The sequence below is a fragment of the Vicugna pacos genome, chromosome 20 (genome assembly GCF_048564905.1).
Source record: "Vicugna pacos chromosome 20, VicPac4, whole genome shotgun sequence".
In the NCBI taxonomy this organism is placed as follows: Eukaryota; Metazoa; Chordata; class Mammalia; order Artiodactyla; family Camelidae; genus Vicugna; species Vicugna pacos.
Genome location: NC_133006.1, coordinates 32,713,502 through 32,732,324, shown reverse-complemented (window position 1 = coordinate 32,732,324; position 18,823 = coordinate 32,713,502). Strand labels below are relative to the sequence as shown.

Here is an 18,823-nt window from a genome sequence, read left to right as displayed (position 1 = left end):
GGCTTGAAAGTGTTCATTAAAATGACAGCCTAAGGTTTGGAGGGGCAGTGGTAAAGAGGAACCAAAAAATACATACATGCATTTTCATACTTTCTTGTGTCCTCGCTTCTCCTTCAAGAGTTCCAGACTGTTTCCATGGAAATTCTAACTTGGTTTTGCTCAAGTACTTCATATAGAAGAGGTTTCATTTTGGGTAGTTGTTCTGAGTGGAATTTTAGAAGTTCAATAATGATTTTTAGCTAAGTCATTTACATTCCAGGCTTTGAAATCCTGATCATAAATCAAAATGAGAAAGGAATCAGGTAATACATGGATACGCACTTTAAATTTTTTATTTTATGTTTTTGGGAGGGTGAGAGGTAATTAAGTTTATTTGTTTGTTAGTTTATTTTTTTTGAATGGAGGTACTGGGGATTGAACCCAGGACCTCGTGCATGTTAAGCATGCACTCTACCACTAAGCTATACCCTCCCTGAACTTTAAAAAATTTTGATAAGGAAAAGGATTTTTAGCTTTGCTCTCATAAATTATTTCTGTCTTGAAAACTGTACAGTGTTTGGTCATTCTTGACCAACTTCTTCAGAGAGAGTCTATAAAGCGCCCTTCTCTCCACTCACTTGTCTCCTGGACGATGAATGCCATTGCTTTTTTAAATCCAAGATGCTACCACTAAGCTATTAATGTATTTTAAGTGAGTTGGAGAATGTGCCATGTTTTCCAGTTTTCCCCTATTAGAGGTAATTCTGATTATATCGTAACAGGGGGTGAGTAGCAATCATTATTTCTTTTCATTTAATAGCTCAGATAATGTGTTCATAAGAGGGCAAATATCTCAGACTGACTTCCTAAATGAGCACTAAATACAAAAACATAATTTTGCCAAGTAGAGAAGTTGGGTTTTAGCTCTATTTTTAAACTGTGTTCATCTGACAGTCCCAGCCAGGTATGAACTTGTTGACTTTCTGAAAACGCTGACTCTTGGCTGTGCCACCAGTGCTGTGGGTGCCTCTGTGAGGTAGAGATGGAGCAGGTGCCTTTGGAGAGTCATACAGCATGTATGCACTTCCATTCTGCATTTGCTTATGTACGTTTTGAAATTTGAGAACATAGTGATGTGAAAAAGAAGTAGAAGAAAATAATGAAGAAATGAAAAAAGCACTGAGATCTAAAGCATCCCACGAACATCGGTGAAAGGCGGGGAGATGAAGGAGTGGGAGTTGCATGGACCAGATCATGTGAGTTGAGGGTTTGCCACGAAGGGAGCTACGTAAGGAAGAGAGGGAGAGGTGGCTTGCAGGGTGGCAGGAGACTTCATCTGAGGACGAGGAGTGGGGGATCATTTAAAGGACACTTACTAAGCTCAGGGGTAGAGCACATGCCTAGCACGCACGATGTCCTTGTTTCGATCCCCGGTACCTCCATTCAAAATAAATAAACCTAATTATTACCCCCACCTCCAAAATAAAATAAAGGACACTAATGAGATACCTAATTTTCTAGTGAAAAAAAAACAATTAGGGCAACAGCTGAATTTTTGAACTGTGCTTGCATAGATTTACACATTTTTAAAAAAAGGAGTATATTCTTTGTAACTGAAAACTTTCAGAAACAGACAATTATGGTGCCTCTAGCAGGATCTGGTAGAGCTTCATCGTGGCTCTAGAGTCTAGGGATAGGGAACAGTGGCCTTCTATTATCTATTGTCACCTTCCATTTTAAGCGGACAAGAGCATCAGAAGAAAGAGTGAGGAAGATTAAAGAAAAGGTATTTACCTTGCTAACCAGCATACTTTCCTCCAGCGTGTGACAAGGTCATTTGTGGCTGAGAAAGGTGGGCCCTTAGCATCGGTATTTGCACACGCTACGCTGCTTCTGTCTCGATGCTGGTCACTTCTCTTGGTGGACCTTCGGAGAGACTACAGGAAGTTCGCAAAGGGATGCAAGGAAGTGGCCTGCACCACTAAACACATGCTGTGTACCAGGTACTTGTATTTACTCCTCATTAAACATAAGGTATGAAATGGTATCCCCAATGGGTGATGAGTAACCTGCCCCAGGTCATCAAGTCAGCATGGTGCAGAACCAGGATGTCAAGGTCGGGTGGCCTGAAACCACATCCTGGGTGCCCACCACCTCACCCAGCTGCTTCCTGACTCTGTTCTTTCTAGTGAACCCTATGCACTTTCCCTGGGTTCCTTAGACAGAGCCACTGGTTCCTGGTCCTCCATATCCTATGACACACAAGCATGTGACCACTGAGTTAGTGGAGGTTAAATTCCTGCATATAGGTATGAATTCCTGGGAAGAGTGGGGGTAGAAGATGCCAGGGGGCTGAGGAAGTGTTGCCCTGAGCAAATTTGCTTCATTCCCAATTACAGTTGAATCCACTCTTTTTTTTTTAAACCTTTGGCCTGACATCTAATTGTTCTTTCTGTACCTGCTTATCAGTGGGAACCGTATTTAAAAAACTATACCTAATGCCAATTTTCCACATGATGCCTACCTCATCAATAATATTTTAAAAACACTCCATATAGAGAACAAACTAGTGGTTACCAGTGAGGAGAGGCAATGGGGGAAGGACAACATTGGAGGAGGGGTTTAAGAGGTATGAAACTACTGTGTATAAAATACATAAGCTACAAGGGTATCTTGCACAGCACAGGTAACACAATATTTTATAATAACTATAAATGGAGAATAATCTTTAAAAATCATGAATCACTGTGTTGTTTACATGAAACATATAATATTGTAAATCAACTATACCTCAATTAGAAAAATAAGTAAATAAAATAAAAACACTCCATGTGCTCATCAGCGACCATGTTCAGCAACATGCTTGGCATAAACCAGTGTCCAATGGAAAGGTAATACACAGAGGGGGTGTGTAACTGGCCAAATGGAAAGTTAAAGCAAGTGTCTGAAGTCCCAGGACGAATCAATGGGGGATTTTAAGTACAAAATCTTACCTCACAGAGTCTTTGTTTGGTGTTTTCCCTGCAGCTCTGGCTGTCGCTTTCAAAGAGTCATTCTGTGTCATAGATCTTTATCAGAAAACGAATACTGGTAATAGTCAACATCAAACTGAACACTTTTTATTACCATCATTCACATTTTTACTTTAAACGTCTAGATTTTTGGCTACCATTTACTGGGCATCCACTTATGCCAGGCAGTGCATACATTATCTTTTTTCTCTTTTTTCCTTTTTAAAAATTGAAGTATGGTTACTGTACAATATTATATAGGTTACAGGTGTCCAGTATAATAATTCACAGTTTTTAAAGGTTATATGCCTTTTATAATTATTACCAAATATTGGCTGTATTTCCCATGTTGTACAATATATCCTTGTAGCTTATTTTATACCTAGTAGTTTGTACCTCTTACTCCCCTAGCCCCTCCCCACTTCCCTCTCCCCACTAACTGCTAGTTTGTTCTATCTGTGAGCCTGCTTCTTTTATGTTATATTCACTATTTTGTTGTATTTTTTTGATTCCACATATAAGTACATTATACAGTATTTGTTTTTCTCTATCTGACTTATTTCACTTAGATAATACCCTCCAAGTCCATCCATGTTGCTGCAGATGGCAAGATTTCATTCTTTTTTGTGGCTGAGTAATATTCCGTTGTGTATGTATACCACATCATCTTTATCCATTCACCTGTTGATGGACACTTAGGTTGCTTCCATATCTTGGCGACTGTCTGCATACATTATCTTCAGTCCTCACAGCCTCACTCTAGGCTTGGCATTATTATCTTCATTTGACGTAGAGGTTAATGTAATTTGCCTAAAATCATAACTGAAGCTGATAGAGCTGTGAGCTGAAACCCAAGTCTGGATGATGCCAAAGACTACCACTAGATTATTTGAAATCTCTTTCTGTGTCACTAAGAATTGTCTCAGGAACTCTTAAGGGAAGTTTAATACACATGCCTTCAGTTCTATGGACTCTGGGGTCAAAACCAAATCCAAGGACCCTGAGGCAAGTTATTTGTATGATTAAAACCCTTTAAAAGTATAAAGATATATATAAAGACAGCATAGCACAAATGCCTCAGTGCTCATTTTCTTAATTTAATTTCTTTCGTCAACATTTGTTTAGTCATAGGACTAAGGATTAGAATGGCTATGTGGTCATCCTGATCTCCAGCCACCTGTGCTTTGGGGGGAAGGGTATTATACTGAGATTTATTATTATAAACAGCTATAAAATTAAATAAGCATATTTGTCAAAGAATGTCGGATAATTATAGACTTTTAATAAACATTGCCAATTTTAATAATAACAACATTGGATTTAAATGTAGAACATAGCTATTAAAGGTGTTCAAGTCAGATAGTTCAAGTCATCTGCCATTAATAGCTTGACTGCCCCAGTGACAACTAAGAGGAACTTAAGGAGAAGAGGCAAACCTGGAGAAGAAAAATGCCAGAAACAGGAGCCCTAGCAGCTTGGGGACGGCTGAGTGAGAGGAAGGCACAGGGTCCTCACTTGCAGAGAATCTGAGGAGTGAGACTGACTGGTAAAAGAAGTCATCATACTTGCCCCTTAAAGCACGCATGTGGAATGGCTTTATGTCCTGGGCATACCAGGAATCTTGATTAATTCACACTTCCACAACAGCTGCATTTCTTATCATCTTTGGCATATTTCTTCAGAAAGCACAAAGCCTCTTATCTTGCAAACATTCTCTCTCGGGACTGCTGTCTCTTTCAGCTGCTTAGAAGCCACATCCCTTAAATCTCCCAGCTGTCTTTCTTACCTTTCAGCCCTGGCTTCCTTTATCTGTATGTTTTTTTTTAAATCTTTCCCAGCTGCCACTTTTGGCACAGTCGTTGTCTCTCAGTCCTCACAGAATGAGACATTTCAGCACTCTGATGTGGGGAGGGAAGAGAACCATTATAACAATGCCTTTGCAAAATTAGCCCTGAAATCTATCAAAAAAAAATTCATCTCCGCGTTCATACAACCTGTGATCCATGAAGCAACCCTCGCATTTCTGAAAGGAGGAGACACTGAAGAGACTTGCACAAAGAAATGCCGAAGAGAACCACAGGGCACTTAATTGTCCAAAACAAGAGATTTCTCCCCTTTGAAATGCAGATTCTCTGCAGCAGCAGCTTTACCAAGTTTATGTAATACCCTCTCAATTGGATAAAATGTTAACTGGCATCCCCGCTGTATACACGAAGGTAAATGCTGCAAGCTGGTGACAAATCTCATTTTGTCCTGGAAACTGGTTGGTTTCACTTGCCTGCTGGAGTTGATGCTAAGCTTCTGTAATCAATGTGATTGCCACACCTCAGGGTTAATTCATTTAAGATAATTTTAATAGTTCTGTGAGGTTACCAGATTTTCTTACCATGGTGGATTCTGAGCGATGAAGAGAAACAATATAATCTTAGTTTGAGGAGATTAAAAAAATATATATGTAATAAGGGCTTGAGGACCTCTGAAAAACGAAAGGAAAACTTTTGGGGATACCACACCGCTAGGCACAGATAGGAGGGTCTGGCTTGGCAGTTGTTATTCATATATTCCCACTCAAGAAATCCTCCAAAATTACAGAGGTCCTGAGAAATACCCTGGTTTGGGGTTGGCCAGTATTGCTCTCTTCTATATTAATCTAGGAAATTTGAGCAAATTTGTCAAACTATCTTTGTGTTGCTAGTATGCTATAAAGAGTATTATTCCAAAGGATGGTATCAACCAATATTGAAGGTAAATCTCTTGATTGTATAGAAATCCATAGCAACTATGCTTGGAATAAACGGGAACGAACTTTTTATATACTTAATTAAGTCCAGGTTCTTAGGTTGAGGGGAAATCAACAAGCAGGGTTCATCCAAGCTGGATTTATTCATTTTGATTGTCTGCTCAATCAGATCATTTGCCGTATCTGAATGTATTCTGTAAAAACCCGCACTGATTATAATCTGCCAGAAAGAACTGTTGAACACACACACACATCTACATGTTACAAAGGGAAAACTCTTTCTAGCTTTTCCTAATTAGATATCAGTTTGGATCTTGATAGAAATAGGTTGTGCTGGAAGGGTGGAAGCTCTGTAACTCTAAACGATGAATTGGTGTCATATTTGAGGTCCTGCAATTCCAAACATCATCAGCTCAGCATTTCATAGTCCTAGGGCAGACGAGTGATACAGCCAGTGGATTCTACAAATTATAATTTAAAAACAAAAGATGTATATAAGCATGAAAGATACAATTATTTTTCATTTCCAGAGTCATTCTTACTCTTTTTTTGTTGTTGTTCTAACAGTGTTCCATTTTCCTTTCTTGTTACAATGGTATCAACACTAAAATTTAATCTCTGGGCATTTCCTATGTATAAGACATATCACACATACTACATTTTTCTGGGATTTTGCTCCTATGTGATAGTCAATGGATGGCAGTTAACATTCCCTGGACGTTATTAATTTTTATGAGCTCTTTGGATAAGTGACTTTTTTAAAACCTCTGATAGAATCAACCAGGAGTAACTAGAATGGTGGAAACCAATTTCTTAAAATTAAAATTTTCACCGTTTTATAAATCAGTTATCTTTCTTTTAATTATTCCAGGGGAATTATTTGCAGTGGTAACCATAAAATTTTAATCATTTTCATGATTTTGGTTATGTCGAATTAGATATACCTAGTATATGTTTATAGATTCTCTAGACACAGAGGAGATGTCAGTTAACGCAGACATGAATCTAAGCATAAAAGCTATTAAAGGACTATGGGACCATGCAAATGCATCAAAGAATGACGCAAAGTATTCTTTAAGGGCAAGAAAATTTAAATAACGTGTACCATAGTGTGAAGAATCATACATTTGAACAGAGAGAGGTATCAAAGTATTTAACAGTTCCAGTGTCCATTGTGGTATAACAGACCACCCCCAAACCTAGGGGTGTAAAGTCAAAAGCAGTAATTTTTCATATTTGCTGTCCTGTGGGTCTGAAATTCAGAAAGGGCACAGTGGGGACAGCCCTTCTCTGCTGTATATTGTCTGTTCTAGACTCAGCAAACATGGTTAGAATGGCCAAGGTGGCTGGAATGCATGGTAGTCCAGACAGCTGGGCTCTGGAGGATCACTTCAAAGACGGTAGATGTATGGCAGTCCCAAGGCTGCCTGACTTCCTAGACAACAGCTCAGAACTTCAGTGAACAAGGGAGGAGCTGCATGACCGCTCCTGGCCGAGCCTGAGAAGTTATGTAGCATCACTTGTGCCACAGTCTGTGGATTCCAAGTGAGTCACTAAGGCCAACCTAGACTCAGTGATGGAGGACTTAGACCTCACCTCTTGATGGGAGGAATGAGAAATATTTGGCGCCACCTTTAGAATTGCTGTATTAGTAAAGTTTTTTCAATAAATTCATTTACCTTTAATGCCTTTTTTCATCCTAATATCTAAAAGGGCAGGAGCCTACAACCAGAGGAAGCCGGTAGCCTGGACAATTGGAAGGGCACTGGACTGGGAGGTCAAGGGCTGCAAGTTCAATCCATGCCCCACCAGTGGTCACCATCATGTGCTTGGGCAAGTCCCGTTACTTCTTTGTCTTCAGTTTCTTTATCTTTAAAGAGTTTAGCCTAAGGAAGCTCAGGAGTTCCTTTCTTCCAGTTACAATAACCCTGTGATTTTAGTTCAAGTCTCTCCTACTGTGCTCCTAACAGGGCGGCTCTTAAAGCATGTATGAAGCAAAGATAGGAAAAATAATTAAAAAGCATTCCTTTGGTAAGTGCTTGATCTTACAATAAATCTTCTAGCACTTTGCATGTTTCAGTGCACTTTTATGTGTATTGAAATGCCTACACTAAGAGAACAAAGACATGAGAAAGAGCTTGATGAGAAGGTATTTTGGTGCAAATAGGTTATAATTAAGATTCTGGGTCCAGAGAGAGCTTGCTGGTCAACTTGAGAGAAACCTAGTTATGATGTCTGTCTGGAGCGATGACAGCAGTGGCCAATGTCCCTCCCCTCCCCTTTCTCTAGTCACTCAGCCAGGGAAAAGGCTCTCTTCCTCAGAGAGATAGCTTGAATGACAGCCACCCTCATGTTGCCTTGGGCAAGTATGTACGTAGACCACTAGAGGGGACATCTGTGCCTGCTGGAGTGAGGCTGAAAAGCTGTGTCACATTTGTCTGGGGCAACAGGGTCCTTGCCTAACAGTGAGATCCATCAATAATCCATGGCCCTGTGGAGAAAGAGCCCTATTAATAAGAAATGTTGCTGTTTGTAGAAGACAGAGCCAATGGTGCCCTCGTTCCAGGGAAACCGAATCTGCTCCGAGTGACGCAGAACTCTCTGAACTTTCCAGTGACACCACCAGATAGCTTAGAGCAGAGGCAATTTTAGAAGATGCATACAGCATCCCACGGTCCTTTCTGCCAGCTTAATCTGTTAGGGTCAAAGTCTGGTCAAACCATGTTTGACCGATTTGTCAATTGTACTCCAGTAGAAAGGAAGAGAAAGAAAGAAAAAGAAAGAAGGGAGGAAGGAAAGAGGGAAGGAAGAAACCTGCTCAGAGGTTTGCTTGTTTGTTTGTCTCTAAGACTGGTTGAGGGCACTGAGTTATTTTGGGGCCTTTGGCTTTATATCAGGTCACTGATATTTAGTATAAAAATGTCATCTGCCTGGTTCTAAATCCAATATGGTAGCCTGAAAATCAATAGAATTCCCAAATCTATTTTTCATTCCATTTAGAGCTCATAATCTTCTAGATCTGTCTAGTTCTTCTTTATGGTAACCTTTAATTATTAATCCTTCCTTACTTTTAGTTTCTAATTTAAGAGTGCATTAATAGATCGCTCACTAGGGAGTTTGCCAAAATCATGGCAGGACAAGGTCATTAGCGCATGAAGGCAGGGAGCTCAGTCTTGGAGGTGGACGGATCTGGAACTGAGACTGGGCTCCACCACCTGCCAGCTGAGTGACCTTAGGCAAGTTACACAGCCTCTCGAAGTCTCTATTTCCTTCTCTGTAACAGGGGGCTGATGCCTCAGAAAGTTCAAGAGTGTAAGGCGTGGGCACTCAATAAAGGCTAGATATTTTCATTGTTTTTCTTTTTTTTTAAGTTTAACATTTTTATTGAGTTATAGTCATTTTACAATGTTGTGTCAAATTCCAGTGTAGAGCACAATTTTTCAGTTATACATGAGCATACATACATTCACTGACACATTCTCTTTCACTGTGAACCACCACAAGATCCTGTATATATTTCCCTGTGCTACACGGTACAATCTTGTTTATCTATTCTACATCTTGAAATCCCAGTCTATCCTTTCCCACCCCCCAGCCCCCGGCAACCACAAATTTGTATTCTATGTCTATGAGTCTGTTTCTGTTTTGTATTTATAGTTTTTTTTTTTGGATTCCACATATGAGCGACCTCATATGGTATTTTTCTTTCTCTTCTGGCTTACTTCACTTAGAATGACATTCTTCAGGAACATCCATGTTGCTGCAAATGGTGTTATGTTGTCAGTTTTTATGGCTGAATAGTATTCCATTGTATAAATATACCACATCTTCCTTATCCAGTCCTCTGTTGATGGACATTTAGGCTGTTTCCATGTCTTGGCTATTGTAAATAGCTGCTATGAACATTGGGGTGCAGGTGTCATTTCGAAATAGAGTTCCTTCTGGATATATGCCCAGGAGTGGGATTCCTGGGTCATATTGTAAGTCTATTCCTAGTCTTTTGAGGAATCTCCATACTGTTTTCCACAGTGGCTGCACCAAACTGCATCATTGTTTTTCTTAATTATTCATCTGAAAAATATTTATTAAGTGTTTAATATGTGCTAGTCATTGTTTTAGGCACTGGGAGCACAGGAGTAGAAAAACATACAGCTTTGATACTCATGGAACTTCCATTCTGGGAGCATAGAAGAACAAAAATAAACAAACAAGTGAACATACTATTCCAGGAGGTGAAAAAAGGAAAAGGGATTGAGAGTGATTGAGGTGGGAAGGGGGGGAGTGGCATCTTAGTTTCTCTCGATAAGATGACATTTAAATAGGAAACAAAAAGACGTAAGGGAGTAAGCTATATAGGAAGATCCTTCCAGGCACAGGGAACTGCAAGTGCAAAGGCCCTGGGGCCAGAATGTGCTTGGTGCGTCTAAGGAAGAGAGAGGAAGAAAGTGTAGCTAGAGTGGAGAAAGTAAGGGAGAGAGTGGTAGGAGATGAGGTCAGGGAGGTAGCAGGGAGCAGCCAGAACATGTACAAGTTTACATACCCTTGTTCTCTGTTTAAATGTCATCTTATCAGAGAAGCTTCCCAGCCTAGCCAATCAAAAACCCTACCCTGTTTCTTTGTCATTACTTTTACCACCTATCTGAAAAGTGTATTTGCTTGCTTGTTTATTTCTGGTCTTCCATGCTCCCAGAATTTAAGCAGCAGGAGAATCAAAAGGATATGTTTTGAGGAGGGAGTTGAAAGTCTAAGATAAAAGTCTAGGAGAGTGGGAGAATTACGAGACACATGATAGGACTAACAAGCAGTTCTCAAGACCCACAAAAATTAATCATGGTGGTGAATTTAAAGCACTGTATCTTTTTAAAAAATATGCCAGTATTTAGAATGATCTTGTTTTTCTACCTGGAAAAAAAATATTCAGCTTCATGAACAAACAGGAGAGGTAAGGGGAAAAAAAGAAAAAGTCATGAAATTCCTAATGAAATGCTTTGGGTTGTCATCAAAATGATGTTGCCGAAAGTGTTCCAAGAGCCCCAAAGTCTGATACCTTAGCTCACTTCTCTGCTCCCAAGTTACCTTCCCACTTTCACATCATCTACCTGCTATTAGACGTGAGTGTTGTCTTTGTAAATCTGGACCAAGGAATAGACCTTTCCACACTTACTATGTAAAGAAGCTGCCTTTACTTAGAGCTTTTTGGGTCTCTCTGTATAAAGATGAGGGTTTGATTTGCCCCTTTCAGAAAGGAGCCACCTTGAAGTCAGAGACGGGCTTTGTTTCTAACTTGTCTAATTTATGCCTAAGTTTAGTTTTGCAAGAGTGGCAACTAACTTAAAAGGATAATATGACAGAAATTGTGTTCTCATCACTCGCTGAGAGAGAAGTGTAGTTGTCCCTGGAACACAGGTGAACCACGTCAAGGTAACGTGCTGTCCTTCCGAGGACCTATCCCGGGTTGCCTTGCTCGTGAATGATATGGTTTTGGTGCCCCTGACCCCTGACAGTGTAGTAGATTATTGCCTTGAATTTCTTTGTGTGGAAGACTCAGCCCAGCATCAGTGATTAGCCCTTGGAGGTATGAAGTCTGAATAGATCCCCAAATCTCAGTGGCATGTGATAACAAAGTCTGAATCTCGCTTGAGCGCCAAGTCCGTTGTGTTTGGCTGTCGTGCTGTTTCATGTCATCTTCACTCCGGGACCCAGGATACCCTAGGAGAGACTATCTGGAGTGTGGCTGGTGACAGAGGGAAAGGCATGCAGTAAAGTACAAAATCCTCTTAAATTTTTGCATGAACGTGATACACATCACTTCTTATACTTCATTGTCAGAAGCAAGTCTCTTGCCCAAGCATGACTTCAGTGGGTTGGGAAAGTAGAATTTCCTCCCAGGAAGGGCAAACTGTGATACAGTCTACCAAAGGAACCTCCCCCCATCTTCCCAGACAGAGTGCATCACTGCTTCCCCTGTTTTACCTCTAGAACTTCTGTACTTCTCTGCTATCACAGAGGGTGTTATAGATGTTTACCTGGCTGTCTCGTCGGCCAGACCAGGGACTCGTTGTGAAGATTAGTGCAGCCTTTTACTGCCTTGTCACTTACCCAGTGCCTGGGACATAGATGTAGCTGCACTGTTGCATTAAATATTTTGAATGGATTGATTAAGATTGGATGAACTGAATAGATTTGGATAGATTGGATCAGATTGATGTAAAGCAGCATATTTGAATTCATGTGTTGGTCTGTGGTGTAAATAATTAAGCCTGAATTGAATATAGCATAACACAAAATTAACTTAGATGGGACTTTGAATGCAGAGAGTTCTTTGCTTAATGATGATGATTTACTGATGAGAAAATTAAAGGCTACTTAGAAGAGATGACTGGTCCCACATCACACATAGTCAGTTAAAAAACCAGGTTTTCACTTTCCTAGTTTTATTCTCTTTCTGTCATAACTGGAAGCCCCTTTTAGGAAAATAATATTGCCACAACCTAGATATTTACTTGATTTTTATTTACACAATATATGTTCAAAGTGAAAATTTAAATAATACAAAAATAAGCAAAATCCACCCTCCCTATACCTTTTCTCCACCCCACCTCCAGACATGTAACCACTGTTGACACCTGCTTATGCACCTTCCAGAAATTTTCCGTCCATGCACAAGTTTACACGATTGGTTTTTACACAAATCATATGATACACAACCCCTTTGCTTTTTAAACTTAACAACACATCCCAAACATCTTTAGTATCAGCATATGTGAATCTACATTCATGTTTAGTGGCTACATGATATTCCGTTATGAATACTGCTATTTATGTAATTAGCTAGCCATTATACACATTTAAACATTTCATATATTTTAATGTTAAAAATGATGAATGATGTCACCTGTATGCTCAGACTCCCTAATTTACATCACAAGTCCTGACCTCTCCTCCAGACTCTCGTACTGTCCACTTCATGTCTTCACTTTTAATATCTAATAGGTATCAAAACTAAAATGGTCAGTAAGAGAATTTCCGTCTGTCCCCATCAATTTTTCCTTTCCTAATCTTCCACTTCTTGGTTAATGACGTCTCTATCCACCCAGTCACATAGACTAAAATATTAGCAGCCATTCTTGTTTTCTTTTTTTTTAACATTTTTTATTGATTCATAATCATTTTACAATGTTGTGTCAAATTCCTGTGTTCAGCACAATTTTTCAGTCATTCATGGACATATACACACTCATTGTCACATTTTTTTCTCTGAGATTTATCATAACATTTTGTGTATATTTCCCTGTGCTATACAGTGTAATCTTGTTTATCTATTCTACAATTTTGAAATCCCAGTCTATCCCTTCCCAACCTCTACCCCCCTGGTAACCACAAGTCTGTATTCTCTGTCCATGAGTCTATTTCTGTCCTGTATTTATGCTTTGTTTTTGTTTGTTTGTTTGTTTTTGTTTTTGTTTTTTAGATTCCACATATGAGCGATCTCATGTGGTATTTTTCTTTCTCTTTCTGGCTTACTTCACTTAGAATGACATTCTCCAGGAGCATCCATGTTGCTGCAAATGGCATTATGTTGTCGGTTTTTATGGCTGAGTAGTATTCCATTGTATAAATATACCACCTCTTCTTTATCCAGTCACCTGTTGATGGACATTTAGGCTGTTTCCATGTTTTGGCTATTGGAAATAGTGCTGCTATGAACATTGGGGTGCAGGTGTCATCCTGAAGTAGATTTCCTTCTGGATACAAGCCCAGGAGTGGGATTCCTGGGTCATATGGTAAGTCTATTCCTAGTCTTTTGAGGAATCTCCACACTGTTTTCCACAGTGGCTGCACCAAACTGCATTCCCACCAGCAGTGTAGGAGGGTTCCCCTTTCTACACAGCCTCTCCAGCATTTGTCATTTGTGAATTTTTGAATGACAGCCATTCTAACTGGTGTGAGGTGATACCTCATTGTAGTTTTGATTTGCATTTCTCTGATAATTAGTGATATTGAGCATTTTTTCATGTGCTTTTTGATCATTTGTATGTCTTCCTTGGAGAATTGCTTGTTTAGGTCTTCTGCCCATTTTTGGATTGGGTTGTTTATTTTTTTCTTATTGAGTCGTATGAGCTGCTTATATATTCTGGAGATCAAGCCTTTGTCGGTTTCACTTGCAAAAATTTTCTCCCATTCCGTAGGTTGTCTTCTTGTTTTACTTCTTGTTCCCTTTGCTGTGCAGAAGCTTGTAAGTTTCATTAGGTCCCATTTGTTTATTCTTGCTTTTATTTCTTCTAGGAGGAAATTTTTGAAATGTATGTCAGATAATGTTTTGCCTATGTTTTCCTCTAGGAGGTTTATTGTATCTTGTCTTATGTTTAAGTCTTTAATCCATTTTGAGTTGATTTTTGTATATGGTGTAAGGGAGTGTTCTAGCTTCATTGTTTTACATGCTGCTGTCCAGTTTTCCCAACACCATTTGCTGAAGAGACTGTCTTTATTCCATTGTATATTCTTGCCTCCTTTGTCGAAGATGAGTTGACCAAAAGTCTGCCATTCTTGTTTTCTGTCTTTTCTTCAACCCATATCCAATTTCTCATTGGCTCCCGCTCCAAAATATATCACGAATTCAGCCACTTTCCCTGATCGCATTGCTGTTACTCTAGGCGAAAGTCTTATGATGCCTCACTTGGTTTACCACAGTAGCCTCCTAGCTGGTTCCCCTGCTTCCCCCTTGACCCTTTTTGTCCATTCACATTCACCACAAAGTAGCTAGAGTGATCTGTGGTTGTTTTTATTATCAAACAGCAATATATATATATATATGTATATATACATCTGTGTGGATATATATGTATGTATGTATATGCTAAGAATCAAATTATGTATATTTAGGCATTTATATATTTATTATATATAGTTTAAAATATTTATTATTAATGGAATTTATATATTGTATATGTACATTGTATATATATTCATATACAATATATAAATTCTATGTTAATAGTGATAAAAAACACCAAATACACCCATCACCCAGGTTAGGAAAGAGAATATTATCAATAAATTATTTTGAAGCCCCCTGTAAGCTCTTCCTCAGTCATGTCCCTCTTTCTTCTCCCAAAGGTAGCCATTCTCTTGAATTTTATGTTCCTAATTTGCCTTTCTTTTTACTGTTTTTACCACCCATGTACATCTTCCTACCTAGTAGAATAACTGATGCTCAATAAGATTTCTGGTTCTCAAACTTAACCCACAAAAAAAAAAAAGATTTCTGGTTCTCCTCAACTTTTGGATACTCACAACCTTTGTATTAGGCATAATTGTCAAACTGATTTGGTCAGTGAAAATGTGAGCAGAAGTGACACATCTGGAAATGTACTTATTTCACACTCATTCCTGAAATATAGTTTCATAATGCATTTTGTTCTGGGCTTACAGTTGTGTTCTAGAAACATTTAGGATAGTTTTCCATTGTCTTCTGACTTCTAAGGTTGCTGGGGAAAAGTCACCTATAAGTCTAATTGCCACTTCTCTGTGGCAATCCATCCTTTTCTCTTTGACTGCTTTAAAAAGTTCTTTTCTTGTGGCTTTCTGCAACTTTACTTTGATATGCTGAGGGTTAGGTTTCTTTTTGTTTACCCTACTTGTAATTTTTTTGGGAATCCTGAGTCAAAGAATTGATATCTTTTAATAATTCTCAGTTCTCAGCATGTATCTTAAACTATTTCCTCCTCCCAGTCTCTCTGCCCATTTCCAAAACTCTAATTTGATGTATGTTGGACCTTCTCTCTTTATCTTCCTCACCTCTTGACCTCTTTTCATATTATCTATCTCTTAGTCTCTCTGAGCTGCAGTTTGCATGTCTTCTAAGTAACAAATACTCCCCTCAATTCGGTCTAATCTACTCATCACTTCATCCATTGAGTTTTAAAATTCTATTATCCTTTTTATTTCTAGATGCCTTTTTATCTAACTTACTTGATAAAAGCTTTTAGCTTCTTGTTCTTCACTCATTATTGCAAGCCTCTCATACTTCTTTAAATACATTTAACATCAAATATTTTCTGTGTAATAATTCAAATACCCTGTTTCTGTGATCTGGTTTTTTCTGCTGATTCTCACTCATGAACTCTTGTTTCCTTACATTCTGAGAGATTTTTGTTTATGGGCTCAATATCCTTAAAACTCTACCTAAGTGATCCTTCAGCCCTGGGTTGAACCAGCATTCTTCTTGCATTTGTTTCTTCCAGATGCCTTATGGGCACTAACAACCTAGGACCATTTAAATTAAATTCTTCCTTTGGGATAATATGAATTATTTTTTGCTTTCCATTTACTGTTAAAGTCAAGACAGTCACATTTCCATACTCTTTTCTCCTTCCACGATTTTGTTCCAAAAAGTTTCATTTCTCTATATTTGTTTTATCACATATCTATCTATGTGATATTCACCCCTTTATCTATACATCACTCCATTATGTTTTTTTATGTATCTGGAAGTACATGTTGCCCCTAAGCACTTCAGCATATTATGCATCATTAATTAAGTCAATATTTGTTTAGAGTTCTTCCTTTTTGGAGGATAAAATTTAAAGGAAATGAAATGCACCAATTTAAATTTTGCTGTTTATAAGTTTTAATCCTATCAAGATATAGAACATTGACGCAGCACCAGAAAATTTTCTCATGCCTTTTTTCAGCTCTAACTCCAACCCTAGTGGTATCAGTTGTTCGGATGTTTCCCTCCTCAGGTAAGTTTAGGTTGCTCTAGAATTTCATATAAATAGGACCAACTGTGCTCCTTTGTGTGAGGCTTCTTTCACGTAACATAATGTTTTCAAGATTTATTGGTGTTGTTAAATGTACCATTAGTTTGTTCCTTTTATTGTTAGCTAGTATTCTATTGTATACATATACCACAATTTGTTTATCCATTCTTGGGTCAATGAACACTTGTACTATTTCCAGTTTGGGGCTGTTGTAAACAAAGCTTCTATGAACATTTCCATACAAGTCAATTTTTGGACATATGTTTTCCTTTCTCTTGGGTAAAGACCTCAGGGGTAGAAATTGCTGGGTTCTAGGATAGGATTATGCTTAGTTTTATAAGAAACAGCCAGACCATCTTCCAAAGTTGTTATACTACAACACTGTAAGAGAGTGCTTGCTTTCTCTTTGTGCACTGTGATTTGATTTCTTGTTCGCTTTCTTAAGATTCATCCTTTTGGGATCTGAGCTTTATGTAGCAGCTCCCTATAACACTCCAGCTTGAATAGACACTAGACTTCATCCCCTCCTGCGTGCTCTCAGCGTTGATCAAAACAGAGATTAAAGTTCACCAAAACGGAGCCAACACCCTTAGGATAAAAGCCAATTTCAGGGATGTATCAACTAGGATTCCTCGTTTTATTTCATTTTGGCATCTGCGAGCTCCTTACTTATTTGCAAAATCTTTAAAGCATTAAACATATAAAATTATCCCGAATTTTTAGTTGTTTTTAATGGGAGAGATTCATTTCACACTTTGATCGGATTAGATTTCATTTCGGAAATCTAGTCTGCCATGCTATCATAATTGGAAAGCTTCAGAATACACTTTTAAAAATGTAAATCAGATCACATCACACCTCTGATTAAAATTTTCCAATGGTTTCATACGGCACTTGGAACAAAACTTCAACTTCCTATTTTGATCTTCAAGGCCCTGCATTATGTGACCTGTGCTTACCTCCATGATTTCATCTTAAAACATCCTGCTGCACTGGGCCTTCTTTCTTGTCCTCAAACACACCCAACTTTTCTCCATCTGAGGATACTGCTGACTCCTCCACCTGGCTGCCTCTTTTTTTGTCTTTAATGTCTCAGAGAGACATTTCAGACTTTGCTATCCGAAGGAGCCCCCTTCACTACTGATCTTTATCCCAGCATTCGTATTATTTTCTCATAGCTCTTATCACCATAAGAAATCGTATTATTATTTACTTATTTATTTACTCATTGCCCATCTTACCCTGTCAGAGAATGTAAATTCCACGAGAGCAGAAACTGTGTCTCTTTTGTTTACTGCTGTTTTCCAATGCCCAAAACTAAAAGAGTACTTAGAACCTAGAAACACTCAATGAGGAGTTGTTAAATGAATGAACAAATGCGGTCTGCAGGGATGAACCTTCAGCTGTTTACTGTAAATGTAGCCATGCCTGAATATGTAAATATTAAAAATTAAAAATTGAAATATAGTCAGTTTACAATGTGTCCATTTCTGGTGTACAGCATAAAGTTTCAGTCATACATGTACATACATATATTCATTTTCATATTCTTTTTCATTATAGGTTACTACAAGATATTGAAATTTACCATAAAAAACTGATTTCCTTTTATTTCTCCTTTTGTGTTATTTGGATTCTTAAGAAATTTATGTGCATATTATCTAGGCAGGGGGATTACTATTTTGTTGTATAAAGGAGGTTCTGGTTTTCAAAGGGTTGAGAACCATTGTGTTAAGTGCTTAAGATTCTCTACAGTCTAAGCACCAGACCCATATTTGTCCAGTGTTCTCATAAATATTTCGCCCTCAGACATTGCATCGCATTCTAAATGTGTCCAAAGCAAATCTCATCATCTGGCTCCACAAAACTTCCTCCCTCTGCTTGGTTCCCAAGTATTATTCTCTTGCTCACCACGGCCCCAGCTCCACCGTCATTTAATCAGTCATCAAGTATTGTTCTTCTACATCCTTGACATCACTTACGACTATATTCCTTTCCATCCTCTGTACCATGCCTTAGTTAAAATGCTCATCATCTTACCCCCGGAACCTTGAAACATTCTCCTTTTGAGTCTTCTCGCCACCTTTCAATCACTCTTATTCATAGACTGTATAAATATCAATCATATTATGGATATTGAATAACAAAGAGGTTACTGTGCATGACATTGACCTTACTACAAAATTCCTACTAAACACAGTGATCTTTCTAAAGTTTCAAATCTGATCATATCCCTGGTGCCACATTGCCTACCAGAGAAATCCACCCCCCCCACCCCCGCATCATGGCTAAACCGTTCTGTGCAGACAGACTCCATCTCAGTTCTTTAG

General features: G+C 38.6%; 1 non-coding gene across 1 annotated transcript; it reads right to left on the bottom strand.

The window, feature by feature from the left end:
- Positions 1–399: 399 nt before the first annotated feature.
- On the bottom strand, positions 400–472 carry TRNAV-AAC (transfer RNA valine (anticodon AAC)). The gene has a single exon. It is a non-coding gene; the product is annotated as a tRNA-Val (tRNA).
- Between the last annotated feature and the right edge of the window lie 18,351 nt (positions 473–18,823).